This window comes from Astatotilapia calliptera, chromosome 23 (assembly GCF_900246225.1).
Source record: "Astatotilapia calliptera chromosome 23, fAstCal1.2, whole genome shotgun sequence".
In the NCBI taxonomy this organism is placed as follows: domain Eukaryota; kingdom Metazoa; phylum Chordata; class Actinopteri; order Cichliformes; family Cichlidae; genus Astatotilapia; species Astatotilapia calliptera.
This window is the reverse complement of record NC_039323.1, coordinates 40,119,106-40,134,212: the sequence shown is the minus strand read 5'-3', so window position 1 is coordinate 40,134,212 and position 15,107 is coordinate 40,119,106. Positions and strand designations below refer to the sequence as shown.

Genomic DNA, 15,107 nt, shown 5'->3' with positions numbered 1-15,107 from the left:
CTTTACAGCTCCTCACTCCACCAGGGCTGTTTGGCTCTTTCTGTGTGCAAATGTGATGTACGTACTGCGGCAGTCGTACAGACAACTGGACGGTCCAAAAGTTGGCCGACCTATTACTGGCTGAGGTTTTAGTAGAGTTGTGGCTGAACCACATAAAAATATATCATTAATTTTAATCTCCCCAATCAATGATAATGTTATGTTGGAATGTTGTTAAAGAGGGTCAAAATGTTTCAACCCAGTTTGTTTTGCAGATTCTGTTTAGCAGCTTTAATATAGGGAGAACACAACTTCCAGATATTGTGAGTAAAATCAGGTTTTTTCTCTTTGTCAGTTTAACAGTTTCTGTTGTGCCTGTCACTGCTCCCTGTCTGTTTTCTTACCTGGTTCTTCCTGACCTTGTACTTTCTCCTCACGTTCCCCTCTTTCCTCTCTCCCTCTTTCGACTGACAATCATACACAAATAGATTGTATTCAATCAGATGAAAAATTAAATTAATATGAAAAAATACTATTAAGATCACTAACAAAAAGTCCTCTCTCAGTCTACTTTCAACCAAAAGGCAAATAACCAAACCACACGAACATCTAATAAAAGATATAAACATTGAAACACTGATCCAACATTATTCTTGATTGACGGATCATTTGATCTTACACTTTTTCCTGAATGTGGCTCCTTTTTTTGAAAAAACTTCCTTATATCCATTATGAACCTGGCTGTCTCTCTGTACACAAACACACACACACACACACACACACACACACACACACACACACACACACACACACACACACAACAGGAGTTATAAGGTTAATGGGCATTCAGTCAGTTAGCTAGTTAGCATCCATTTAAAACAGGACAGTGGTAACAACAGCAGGCTACGGACAATTATAAGTTTTAGATTTTAAATAGTCTGTATACATTTCAATGGGAGCAACAGGACGGTCAAATGTCGCTAATTTTACTACAGAGCAGGACGGATTGTAGGGTAGCAAACATCGTGGGAAAACACGCTTTCAACACTGCAGGTTACCTGGTGTAATGTTTTTCAGCTAAAAGAAACATGGCCTGACTCCTACCTAACTATATAAAGAGTAACTGAAGGTTAAATGCAGCCAATATGTCCTGTTTTAAGCCAGGCACTTACACCTCCGCTCTGCTGCGTCTCAGCCACCATCCTCTGGCAGAAAGGGCGCTAAAGCCAGAGCAGGGGAGAGCTGGAACAAACCACTTTAGGAGGGGGGGGAGGTTATCTATACTTTTGTTGTTAAAGTGTTACGTCTCAACCAAGTCTGTATGCTTTTTATATTTTTAGTAGTGTGTCACACAAACAGCAAATATTGTCAAAAAAGTAAGAAATCTTTGGGGGTGCTTTGATTCATTTTGGGGGGTGCTGAAGCACCCAGGCTAACTGGGAACATTCCCGCATCAATCAAGTCAAACTTCTGTTATTGAAGCTAGCCGCCCACAATGGTGGAGAGAAAAGTTGATTCTGAAAGCAGAGCCTTTCAGCGCCAGTGGGAGACTGAATATATGTTTACAGACATCTGAGCTGAGGGTTACACAGTGTGTCCTGTGTGATCTCTGCTTTATGGTGGTTGAATCTCACAAATGTGACCATCAGACCTGACGACTTATTTGTGATGTTTTAATTAAAAATATCCTGGGTGAGGTGTTTGGGGCATGTCCCATGAGGAGGAGTCTCCAGGGCAGACCCAGGACACACTAGAGAGGTTATATCTCTCAGCAGGCCTGGGAATGCCTCAGTATTGTCCTGGATATGCTGGAGGAAGTGGTTGTTTAGGGAGGTCTGGGATTCTCTGCTTAGACTGCTGCACCTGTGACCCGGGACCAGATAAACAGGAAATGGATGTTTGAAATTCAAAGAAATTCTCTTTTAATAATGAGGAAAAAAGACAGCAGGAGATCCATCGCAACTAACAAAACACTTCAAACACATCAATGCATCAACTTTAATCAACTTCATTTGGTTCAAATGAAGGAATCTAACAAAGCACTCACTAAAATGAAACACCAGTTAGTTTCCCGAGCTCAACAGGTCGAACACCTGAGTTTGGTTTGCAGTGCAGTTTTTATTTCTTCTAGATAACTTGGGTTATTTGCACAGGAAGGTTTTTTAAATGTATTTCTTAAGTACGATCTTATATGGGGGTTGATTTTATAGCATAACAGAATAATGTAATAACTCTAATAGAGTATAAAACATTTGCAGAATGAAGTACAAGGTGAAGAAAAGTCAGAACGTCCCTGTTTGAAAATACAGTCTCAGAAGGTCAGAGATGGACAAATTCAGCTACAGAAACATGTGGCCATTTTTTTAAAGCCATAGAGCATATTACAGACGACACAAAGAGCAAACACTGTAAACTTCTAACCACAGACCTCACACAGCTCACACACGTCAGAGTGAAGCTGTCATTTCCTGAAGCTTCCACACGAGAGAACTGGCAACAAGGTGGAGTCCTCATGGATCACTAGCAGAGAAATGTGGGTGGGTGCCAGACCACATGGACTCGACTCACTTTATTTCATACAAAGGAGCAGACTAATGCTGTCATCCTTAAAGACTAACTAGAAACAAGCAGTGCGCTCGCATCGACTCGACTTGTTTTGCAAGTTTGAAGTGAGATGGTACTTTGGAGTCAGCCTCCCGAGATGATGGCTGGTTTTTGAAAAAATCTCTTATTTATACAATGAGCAGCAGACTTTCCTGACTTGCAGAGGTCAACGTCCTCCTCAGTCATGCGCCATGAGTGGCACAGATACTATTCATCAAATAACTAACATGGCCTTGATTGTTACTCCAGAGACTTATCTGCGATGTAGCTTTATAGCATTTTCATTAGCAATCGTATGATTTGTGTTACAATGACCTTTGTGGACGGGCCCGGACCCCCAGGCCTCGTCCGTGACGCCGACGGTGAGCGCAACGTTTTTGTTTTCTTGCGCTTAAAATAACCTGATCAGCGTTCTGTGGACGGTTTGTTTACATTTCTCACATCTGTGATTGTTCACCCGGGTTGGACACGAGCAGAGAGGGCTTTCAAGATGAAAAAGCCAACGTGAAACTTTAACGGACGACAAAGTTTTTCAATCAAATCTCCGTCACACCCTTCCTTGACCTCATCACGTTACCCACCTTAGTCAAGGAACAGTGGTTCGGGAAAATATGCATTTGTTTTTTGGACTACTTTAAAACGTATCTCGACTCGTGATGTGCGGATCGATACTGAAATATCGATTCCTCCGATACCCGTCATTGTGTCCGGCCCCTTGGCGTGCACACTCACAACAATGGCTGAGCGTAAACAGAGTCATGTGCAGACGTATTTTACCTCCACGAACAGCTGAGACGTGGTTTGCCATACATGTGGCAAGAATGTGAGGTGTTGTGGTAACACCGCTGACCTGGTCAAACACCTCAGAGTGAATCATATCACAGAATATGACGAGCGTATGTTGAGGCGAACTGAAGAGGAGGAGAGGGAGAGGTGCTGCCAGGGCGAGACAGACGTCTCTCACGGAGTCCTTTAATGCTGCAGGCAGGCAACAAATAGCCACAACTTCAGGTTTTTCATTTCTATATGATAATTCTGCATCATTAAGTGATAAGAACAAGTAATCTGATGTCCTGTGATCATTACGACGCTATAATTTGAGATAAAATAAAAGATAGAGTAAAAAAAATAAGTTTTTGTACAGAGTATCGTATCAGATCAGTATCGTCGATACCACCCTGAATTTTACTTGGTATGGGATCGGAAAGGAAATCAGTGGAAATCAAATCCTGCTTCTACAGGTGTCCAGTTCATTCACTCTGACCCCTCCAGATAAGCGTTGCCAGTTCTCACTGTGCTGTAGATCACATTTTCTTGTGTTTGGGGTTATAACGGTTACTTTTGAGGTCTGTGTTATAAAGCAAGTTAATCCTGAATTTAACTGGAGAAGACAAATTCCCACTGCGTGGTGTAGTGCACAGCCAGGCATTCTTTACATTAGTTCGTTTGACAAAACCAAAAAGCCGAAAGTATTTACTTGGAGTTTGGTTTGATGAAATAAGTGCCAGAATCAGTGAATACAAATGATTCCAATGACATGAAAACTGGTCGAAGGACAAATCCCTCAAGAAAAGCACGACTAGCACATTAAGTTTGTTTGTAATCATCATCATCTCTAACACCATGCGCACAACAGTGATTTTGTTACAGAACACTAAGATAGTAAAATCTGGGAAATGATGATATTTCTTTCCAAAACTTCCTGTCTGGAAGACATTAAAGCTGCTGTGCCACCTGCAGCTTCTTTCAATCTATGTTATGTGAATATATCTTTTTTTGGGTTTGAACATCCATTCAAACTCACTCTCTGCCTAGCAAGTCTCATTCCCTCATTTCCTTGGGGTCCAGCTTCACATACGTGGCACTGAGCCTTTTCCTTTGTCACCTCTTTCTGCTACATGCCTAGCCTCCCAGTTTCTTGGTCTATTTTCTTCATTTCACTAACTACACTTCTTTTTCTTTGTAAATCTCTTCCTTCAAATACTTTCAAAATCACTTTTCTTTTTTCCCTTTCTTCTGTGCAGAGAAGCCGTCAAACCCCTTCTTGGCAGTTTATCTCAATAAAGCTGTACTATCCCAGCCATCTGGTAAGTCTTCCCTACTACCCAGAGCCTGTTTATACTCCTGCATGTCTCTGCCTTCACTCACTTCCTCTTCTTGATGTCCAAACTCATCCTTCAAACTACCATTTGATGCTGCATAGCTGCATTCTCCCTGACACCTCCTTGTCTCCTGTCTTTTTGATTTCACCTTCTGCATAATATTTAGTTGCCCTGTGTGCAGCTTCCTCCACTTTCATATATTTCTACAAGTTCCTCCCTGTTCTTGAAGTATGTGTGCACCACGGCCATTTCCACTTGGAAAATCTGCCCCACATCTGTCTTTCTAGATTTCTCTCCTAAACACCACACCTACCCAACACCTCATAACCTCTGTTCCCTTCACCTAAATGTCCATTGAAGTCTGTGTCAATCACCACTGTAGTATGTGGTCTCTTGCACACAAAATGTGTCTACCCTCCACCTCCATAATATGAGTCCGCCAGCCCTCCCATTGCCAGTCAGAGTCCATAACAAGTCAAAAACATAAACAGCTCGAACGTATTATTTATTTAAAAGAGAGAGAGAGAGAGAGAGAGAGAGCTCAGTTGTCCTTGCTCTAGCATCAAGAGTCAGTGACTGGCTGTTCACTGCAGGCTCAGCAGTCCAATGGCTGATCAGCAACAACACAAATAAAAAATAAGACACGTTCTTGATTATGACAACAAACCACATCCAAAAAAATATGACAGCAACACTTTAAGTTTTGTGTGCATTCATCATGTGCAACTCTGCAGAAAGTCTCATGTCAAGGATGTGTGGACAGGGGGGCTATTAAAAAGTTCCAGTATACAGAATAGAAAACCATCAAATGAATGAAATAAAATCTGTTGTCACAGTGGTTTTTGAAGGAACAATTACTTCACAGATGGACAGCCTCATTATATTTTAGTTAAATCTGATGATACACACTTCACGTCACCCTAGTTACATGTTTTTATTTGCCATGTGTATGTTATCCAAGGGAGGAAGAAAATGAAAAAGAAAACTTTTGATGTGTCCAGACATTTCTTCACATCAGCTGCCAGCAACCAGTTTCAGCATGTACAACTGTTGCAGTAAGTGTGCTCATGCAGACCAACTATGCTGGTCCACTGTTCTTAATGGTGCTGCATGTTGAGAAAGAAGTGAAACAAATGTTTTGTTTAACAAGTCCACTAGTGTTAGAATAACTTGGCATTTCCAATCTGTTTCTGCTGTAGTTCAATGAAAGGTTTCAGTTACTTAAGTTTGAGAAAAACCAAAAAAACCGTTGGCCAGCTTCCCTCAGGGTCACTCCACGGTTGATGACATGGTCCACTATTGTAGCTCTGATGTCATCAGCAATTCTATTTCTTACTCTTCTTACCCGTCCTCTCCCCCCTCCTCGTCCTCCTCTTGCTCCTCCTTGTCCTTGTCGTCCTCTTCATCCTACTTCTTCACCTCCACGTCCTCTTCCTCGGCCTCCTCTCACTCTTCCTGCTCCCTCCATTGTACTCCACACACAGAGCTTACCTGTATCATAGTGCTTAGGCTGATTGCAAAGTGAACTAATTATCTAAAAAAGCTTTCACATGTGGCAGTGTGCCAGACAGTTGACAAAATAGTGTAAATAATGGCCATAAATGTGTATAGTTTTGCTAGGAGTGCGTTGATCATTTGGAAATTGAGTGCAAAGCAGTGAGTTGTGTTTACAGTTCTGCAAAAAGAGTGCTGTGCAGTGGATTGTAGCTACAGGTTTGCAAAGTGTGTGTTACAAAATGGCAAACTGAGTGCAAAGCAGTGTTTGTGCTTTTAGTTTTGCACACTCAGTGAGTGGTTTTGCTATAAGTATCAATAGTTTTAGGAATTGTGCTGTAAGAATCACAGTTAGGGTTTAAGCATTCAGAAAAACCTGTAATAAACGCACACGCATGCGTCTTCAGCATTACTGGGTTTCTGCAGCTCCTGGTTTCCTGTTTAATACATTCACACAAGCAATCAAACGCTATGAATCGTTCCACAATGTTTGCAGTCACTTTTCTTATCCCTCCTGACTCAAGAGCATAAAGCGATCTACGTTAGCTCTGGGAATTCTGACGGTCGTTCAGTAAATCTTTGTTTAATCTCTTTATTTGCTTTTTGGAGAAGTGAAGGTACAAAAACCTCGTCAATCAAATTTGCTTCGGTGGACAGAAAACAGCCGTTGTAGACTGTTTGGGGTTACCTTTTATAAGTATTGAATTTTCAAAAGTGAAGTCAGTTCTTCTGACCAGGTTCAGACCAGGATGAACACATGTATGATACTGGACCCACTAGAGAACTGGTCCCAGCTGTGGGTTCACCTCCTCCTGCTGAACTCATAGGACAGACTCTAATGTAGCATCACGTTCATCGGTCACTCCTGACCTCCTGTGAAGCATGACGGATGTGTAATTAATGACTTCAGTATTTGGGGCATTATTGCTCTAAAAATCATATTAATAGTATTATTATTATTGTGCTTTAGGCTGCACTGATAACGCAGAGGTCTCTTCTTCCTCTGGGCTGTTTAAAGGGCCAGTTTGTCCAAAGCTGTGTATATACCAGCTGCTGTCAGGCTTCAGATGTCTGCATTAGTCCACAGTCCACTGTTTGTAAGCCATTGCTTTACTGCAAAAGTTCCCATCTACTGTAAAGAAATGGAGATAAGCAGGCACATAATATGAAAAGGCATGCTGTAGCTGACTTTGTCTTTTCTGATCCATCGGTTTGTGTGGCTCTTTCCACAGGAGGGACCTAACCCACACTTTATTTACTTATATGATAAGTTTAGTGGAGTGGAGTGCAAAATACACAGTGTTTACTTTTAATTTAACAACATGAAGCTGCATCAAGTTTCCATGGTGACTGCTCAAGAAATTCTGCATTCATAAATAAACATCAGACTGTCAAAAGAGCTCATCTGTGCGAGACCACCGAGCTGAGAGCATTTTCAGGTCCAGATCCCCCGTACGCCATCGTTGGAGAGCAGTTGACGTTTTTCTTCCTGACTTTGATTTGAACACGTTTAAATGGAAAAGAGTCAAGGAATCTATAAGCCTATCAGGGTATGTGACGCTTTTGCTTTTACTGCATTTCAGTAATTTGAAGAATTTGATGTCGTTTTAAAAGTTGACAAACTGAGAATCATTTTAAGTAACAATGACTAAATTGCTATTTCTTTGACAGGTGTTGTTCAACACACCGATTTATGAAACAGCTGTAAAGATCTGCTGGTATCTTCCGGGCTACAAGGCTCAGGTTAGACCCAGATTCATGCAAACCAAAGCTGACAGAAAATATCAGGTCATTTCTGAGGACCTGAGAGTGGTGGTGATTAAATGTCTCCTTTACTTTTAGGTTGCGATAATGACGGAGTTTCTCAGACTTCAGCAGGAAGATCTAATTCCACCGAACCTCACTGCTGAAGATCTGAGAGATCTTTTGGTGGAGAAGAGCAGGGAGACGCTCAGAGAGCAGTGAGTTACTGTCACGCCTGAAAGTCTGTTTGTGATGACGTGTAAGTGCTGAGAGAAAACCTCTGCTTTGCTTTCTTTTGAAGGCTGTGGGAGTTCGAGTTAGAGGATTTTGACGAAGAGGAAGCCAAACCTCTTCTAAGGCTGGTAAGACGAGAAAACCCACAAGACTTTTTTTTCATTACGTGCACATAACCTTTACACATAAGCGCACTGTAAATGTGTTTTCTGTTTCAGGTGTGGGCGGTGAACGTCAGCAATAAAATGAGGGACGTTGAATTTGAAGCCAGGTTGCTTCTTCAGTTCCCAGAGGCCGTACCTCCTAAATTTCAGTGAGTCACATGTAACATACAGTTATTAACCCTGTAAGACCCAACCCATCAAAAAACAGCCAGAAAATTCAGATTCTTTGGAACTGAGATGTTTATCAACCCTTTAAACAAAAGCCACACATGAGTTCTTTGCTATGTCATGTTGTGTATGATTTACTTTTATTGTGTATTTATTTTTTGTATCACATTTGATACACTGGGTGTTTTTGGCAACTTTTTGTTAACGACAATGTTAACTTTAGACTAAAAAAGAGTTTTGTCCACAACATTTAGAAATTATAGCAAGTATTGATCATGTTGATGAGATCGAGGTCTCAGAAACTCATGTATGATACAAAGGTGGTTACAGGGTTAACAGTCCAGCTACAGTGTTTCAATATTTAAATGATGCTTTGAATATGTTTAACAGATAACTCTTATCATGTTTTTCTACAGAGCACCTAAACTCCTCAGCGCGGTGAAGGATTACGTTGAAATCCTGAAAAAGAAGCAGCAGGAACAGCCTAACAGCAAACTGCTCACCGCGCAGGAGGTAGTGGTCGAGGTAGTTCCCCGCGTTCTCCAGGGCTTCTGGGAGCTTCCTCCTCGTCCCCTCCTAAACATGGCCTCCCAGAGTCTAAGTATCCTCTCCACCAGTGTCACCAAGGCCACTTTAGATCGTGTCTCCAAGAGCCTCACGGCGATGGAAACACAGGCCATCTTCACCCGCTCTATCCGAGACGATCTGGTCGACAGCATCCTGACGGAGATTAGACAGAAATTTCCTGAAGAAATTCTGTCTATCCAAGTTGCAAACTTTGCACCCCTGTTGCTGAAGACCATTGCTGATGTAGCAAGGATCCGGATATGTGAAATCTTTGAGCCCCCTTCAAGTCCTGATGTGAAGAGCACAAATGGTGAGCGCTCCTCTGACGGCCTTTCAGTGGCAAATGTTCCACCAGCCGAAGAAGCTCTGTCAGAAAGTGTTGCAGAGCCCGACGTTCCCTGTGAGGAACTTCTTTCTGAAAGGGCATCCAGTCTGAGTACTCGAGACCTTACGATCGAAGGAGCTCTGTCAGAAAGTGTTGCAGAGCCCGACGTTCCCTGTGAGGAACTTCTTTCTGAAAGGGCATCCAGTCTGAGTACTCGAGACCTTACGATCGAAGGAGCTCTGTCAGAAAGTGTTGCAGAGCCCGACGCTCCCTGTGAGGAACTTCTTTCTGAAAGGGCATCCAGTCTGAGTACTCGAGACCTTACGATCGAAGGAGCTCTGTCAGAAAGTGTTGCAGAGCCCGACGCTCCCTGTGAGGAACCCTATGGCGAGTCCAAATCCTGTGTTGAAGGTGAAGATCATATGATCAACGGATCTTGTTCTGAAATTGGGCCGGTTCCTGATGTTCCCTTTGAGGAACCTTTTCCAGAACCTGAAGCCAGCATGAAGTCCGAAGACCGTCAGATCAAGAAGAAGAAAAAGGGCTTCTTCAAAAGACTGAGAAGTCTGTTCTGCTGCTGTTGCAGACCAAAAGTCACCGACTGACACTGAAGCTGTGACCCAGTGTTGGTGTTGCAGTAACTCTAAATATGTAAATATGTTCCTTAATGATTGTTCTTCATGTTTTTGGGGGTTTCTTTAGTTTTCAGTGGGCTGGGTGTTTTTTCTCCTCCGTGTTCTTTACTTGATTCTTGTTCATAGTTCCTGATTTGTTTTCCTAGTTCTTGTTTCTTAGTTTGTAGTTTCTTGAGTCCACCTGAGTTTCCAGCAATAAAAGCTGCCGATTCAAGTTTCATTCCACGTAAGAGTCCTGTGTTTGGGTCCTACTACCTGCCTGTCACAGCACACCATGACAGAAACTTTATAAACTCATTCATATTTCTACACGAGTCTCCAGCTATGTTAAAGATTTTTTTTCTTTCAAACATTTGTAAGAATCTCTTATGGTTCTCAAAATACTTCCACAAGTCCAGTAAGTGTAGTGCAGTAACATATTGATGGTATTATTTTTAATAATTATTTATTATTTTTAATGCACTTTGAACTGAAACTGGTATATAAAATGTACTTCCTGTAGAAAATGCAGTGTGAATGCTAATAGCTGAATAGCTTGAGTTGAATTTTTATAATTGCTGAAATCTTTGGTGAAAAACATGTTACAGTTTTTGCCCGTTGCTTGAACACATTTTGCAAAACGTCGCTCATTGTGCCAAAACTCTAAACACAAGTAAACATGACACATCAAAATATACCATTCACATCTGTGCCAAACTGAAACTCTGCTGTCAAAACCTAACATTCCTCTGTCAAGATGTAACTCTGTTGACAAAATGACACATACTTGCATCACATGCAGATCAGATCAGGGGGACACACTAGTCTACTTCATATAAAACACTGCAGTCTTTCATTGTCATTGTTTATTCTGAAGGCACATTTTCAGGAGACACAAACAACCAAAAAAAGCAAATAGGCCTACTCAATATTGTCCACTGCAGCACCATCAATTCAGATAAAGCAAAACACAAACATAATACAGTAATAGAAAAAACACTATACTGTACACACAAAAAATCATGACAATTGTGCATACGTGGGCTCATGGATCCCGCCGTCTGTTGGGGTCTGGCCACAGGACCTCATCGACATCGCAAGCAGTGTCTTCTCCCGCTGGGCACCGGGGAAAATATCCTCTTGCATGTCGAAACCATCCATGGATTGCTGTCACCTGAATGTAAATAGAAATATATGTGGTGGCCCCTAGAGACAAAACACGTACAAACTCCAAAGCACATTTCTAGCTTGAACTGAACTTCCAAAACAGAGCTACCTAGAACAGCGGTCCCCAACCCCCGGGCCTCGGACTGGTACCGGTCCGTGAGTCGTTTGGTACCGGGCCGCGAGAGTTGAGGCTCAGGTGTGAAATGTCTGGTTTTCAGGGTTTTTATCGCTTTTCAGCGTTATTTTGTTATCGTTTTTATCATTAACTCGGTTTTCCTGGGTCTTTTCACGTGTGTTATGAATAAATCTTATTTTTCGGTACCGGTACTAGTTTTATTTTGTTGTATTTATCCGCGACACCTTAAAGGCCGGTCCGTGAAAATATTGTCGGGCATAAACCGGTCGGTGGTGCAAAAAAGGTTGGAGACCGCTGACCTAGATCACGTAAATGACACAATTGAAAGCATGAAAGCATATGTGTATTGTTTGTGTATTTATGCACAAGCATTCATATATATTCAAATCATTAAAAAACAAAAGTTCATTTGCCTGTTACTACCACACACCAAATCTGGTCGTGGTACTTGGTGAACTGAGAGACACAACAGCAGAGGTCACTATTAATGCTATAAAAGAGGCCTTTGCAAGACATGCAGTTGCCGAGACTGTGGTATCGGACAACAGGCCGCAAGTTTCATCAGAACAGTTCAAGCACTTTGCTAAAGAGTACCAGTTCACACATGAAACGAGCAGCCCCAGGTACCCCCAAGCCAACGGGGAGGCAGAACGCGCTGATCGTACCATTAAAGACTTGAGAGGACTGTGACTACAGCAGAGCACTGCTAGCGTGCAGGGCCACCCCACTGGAACATGGGCTCTCACCGGCACAGTTGCTCATGGGGAGACACCTGCGTACCTCTCTGCCACAAGCTGCTGCGAAGCTGGTGCCAAAGTGGCCCGACCTACAGGCTTTTCGCGAGAAGGATGAGGAGGGGAGGCGTGAGCAGGCAAAACACTACAACCGCAGACATAGAGTCAGGACAGAAGGTGTGGATTACTACTGAAGGAACCACTGGAGCAGTAGTTGGACCTGCCAGTGCTCCCAGATCTTATGTGGTAGAGACAGACAGGTTTTCTAAGGAGAAATAGGAGCCACCTCACACCAACAGGGACTGTTACCAGATCTGGTCGAGCGGTGAGCCCTCGTGTAAGATTGGATGTGTAATTCTCTGAAGTTATCCATTCAGGCCCTATTCAAAGCTGGCTTAGGCTGTTAGAGATGTTTACAATTATGTGTTTCGTTTAAATGTAAGTGAACAAGTGAGAGATGTGTATCATTTTAACGTTTGATAATGCTCTGCATTCCTGTTCTTGTGAGCTGAGTGAGTCATTATGAAGTATGTCTTTAGCTAAAAGGAGGTGTAGCGGGAGACTACTGTACCCATAAGGCTGTGTGTGTGTGTGTGTGTGTGTGTGGGGGGGGGTATGATCTAAATTATAATACTGCTGACTGTCTGAGGCAAAATTTCCCCAAATCGAATCGAATCGAATCATGGATTGAATCGATTCGGGCAAGGGCGTCGATTTGGCATGGACGGAGGGGACATGTCCCCACCAATATCCAGCGATTATTGAATTGTCCTCACCAATAATTTGATCTCTTCGAGTAAAGAAAAGCAAACCTGATAGAAAGAAGAAAAAAAAAGATCTGTCAACGTCTCATTCACCCAGCGGTGCCGAAAGAGTTAAATTACGTCCTGTACTGGAGTCCTACCTCATGTGACAAATATGGCCAATGTGATTGGCTGAACCTTTCAGGGAGCTCCGTTGAGTTTTAGCAGCGGCAAGCCTGCGCTCCCAGGAGGAGAGGAGGACGGCAGCAAAGAGGAAGAACCTGGATATAAGAAAGTATTTTTCAGAGAAACCTGTAAGTCACTTAAAGCCAAGTTCACTCATAATGTCACGGTCTGGCTGGCAGACCGTGGGGGTGTAGGGAAGGAGGACACAGGCGCGGTGCTCTATGTACAAGCAGTGCGTTTATTTACAGCGATGGACAGACATGACAATAAATCCCGTGCTCTCCCGACTCCCGTGACGTGTCCTCTTCCCAGTGCTAGTGCTCCTGTCTCCGCTTCTCCGTGATGAGCACCCCGTGCTCGCTGTCCTCTCGTCTCCCCGTAACTCCTGGGGACATAAGAGAGAGGAAGCCGTCAGACACACAATAATGCAGCAGACTCAAACTAGGAACTGGTCGAGAGACTGACGTGAAGCCACGCAATGATCCAGCGTCGGAGAGAGCTCCACCACACTCTCAAATAGCTCCTCCGACAGGCCTGATCAGCTGCAGGTGTGGCCAATCACCTGCCAGGGCCACACACACACACACACACACACACACACACACACACACACACACACACACACACACACACACACACACACGTCTACAAGCAGGGAGAACGAGGGACAGCAATACAAAATACATACATTATAATATTAGTCCATAACTGCTCAGGGTCCTGGGTCTGACACATAAAATGTGTCCGTCACAATAACGTTGCAGGCTATGCTAGGCTTTGGCCCACATCAGTCTAAAACTGTATGTAACCATGAATAACGTGTTTTGGAAACTAACAGCACAACATGCAGCACTGTTAGTTCTCTCAGTCTCAGAGCAGCGTTTCTAATTCTAATCTAAGTGAAGCTGTCAGAGAAAACAGCAGCCTCGAGCAGCCAGGATATTAGTTTACAGAGGCTGTTAGAATTATATGCCTAACGTTAAAATGTTGGTGACACAAGAATTTCATCTTAATGGCACTGACGTATTCATAGGTCATAGTTATGATTTTGCAAATATTCCACCTTGTAGTGCAGTTTGCACAACTTGTTTTAAAAATGCACTCAGCCTACAAACATTACTGATCAGTCAAGATCTGCACAAAGTGACAGACACACTGAAGCAGCTCCACATTTTATTCTTATTGTCATGTATGTCCTATTTGTCAGGTGACAGAAGAAGCAACACAAAGCTCAGAGAGCAATGGTGACACAAGATCACAGGTGGAATTGGATGATGACGCAGAATGAGAAGAGCGAAAGTGGATCGCTAAATGAAACGGATGAACCAGAACTGGTTTGTAAAAATGCTGCAGCTTCAGTGGTGTGGAACTGGTTTAGCTTTTGTCCGTCAGATACACAACAAAGCACTATTTTTGGTAGAGCATGCTAGCGGGCCGTCGTTATTACCGTGTTGTTTGGAAAATACGGCGCACTTAAAATCAATCCTTTGATTTTTCTGAAAGTCGACAGAGCCCCTTATAACCCCGTGTGCCTTATGTATGAACTCTGGTTGTGTTTACTGACCTCGAAACGATTTTATGTGCACGGCGCTCGAAAATCTGTCAGATGTTTCAGTACGACTTTGCTAAGCTACCACCGCTTGATGGATTGTCGGAGCGTTACGGCTGTCGTAGGCAGGAGCCTCGCGGAGTGAGCCATGTCTCCGTGACGACCAGGACACAGCAGTCACGGACGATTGGCTGTGCGGCGAGAAGTAGGTTCAGTTCGTCTATTTTGTTGACGACCGACCGTGCGCTGGTCAGAAAGATGCTCGGGAGCGGTGGTTTGAAAGGCTGCTTCTTTAGCCTGGCCAGCAGGCCCGACAGGCATCCCCGCTTTTGTTTGCGTTCCTTCCGCCGCCTGCGTTTCTTGGCAGAGCCGATAACAATCCACGGAGCACCCGATGTTCTCGCTATCTCCGGGGGGATGTTGTGCACCCTCTGATAATCACTGGTAATGGGGATCTGGCTGTTATATCCGATCTTGCATAATTCCAGATGGTTGTAGGAAAATTTGGCTTCACAATAAGGAAAACAAAAGAAGAAGAAAAAGTGGAGAAACAAAAAAGAAAGGCACCCAAGTGGAGAGCATAGAGCCGCTGCGTCTG

The 15,107-nt window shown here is 43.2% G+C and overlaps 1 protein-coding gene and 1 long non-coding RNA gene across 2 annotated transcripts in view; both read left to right on the top strand.

Moving 5' to 3' along the window:
- Nucleotides 1-15,107, top strand: part of LOC113016619 (NACHT, LRR and PYD domains-containing protein 3-like) — a 133,925-nt gene that overhangs the window by 65,004 nt on the left and 53,814 nt on the right. The window lies entirely within an intron of this gene.
- LOC113016622 (uncharacterized) lies at nucleotides 7,473-8,235 on the top strand. Its single transcript, XR_003271274.1, has 3 exons — nucleotides 7,473-7,922; nucleotides 8,022-8,140; nucleotides 8,224-8,235. It is a non-coding gene; the product is annotated as an uncharacterized LOC113016622 (long non-coding RNA).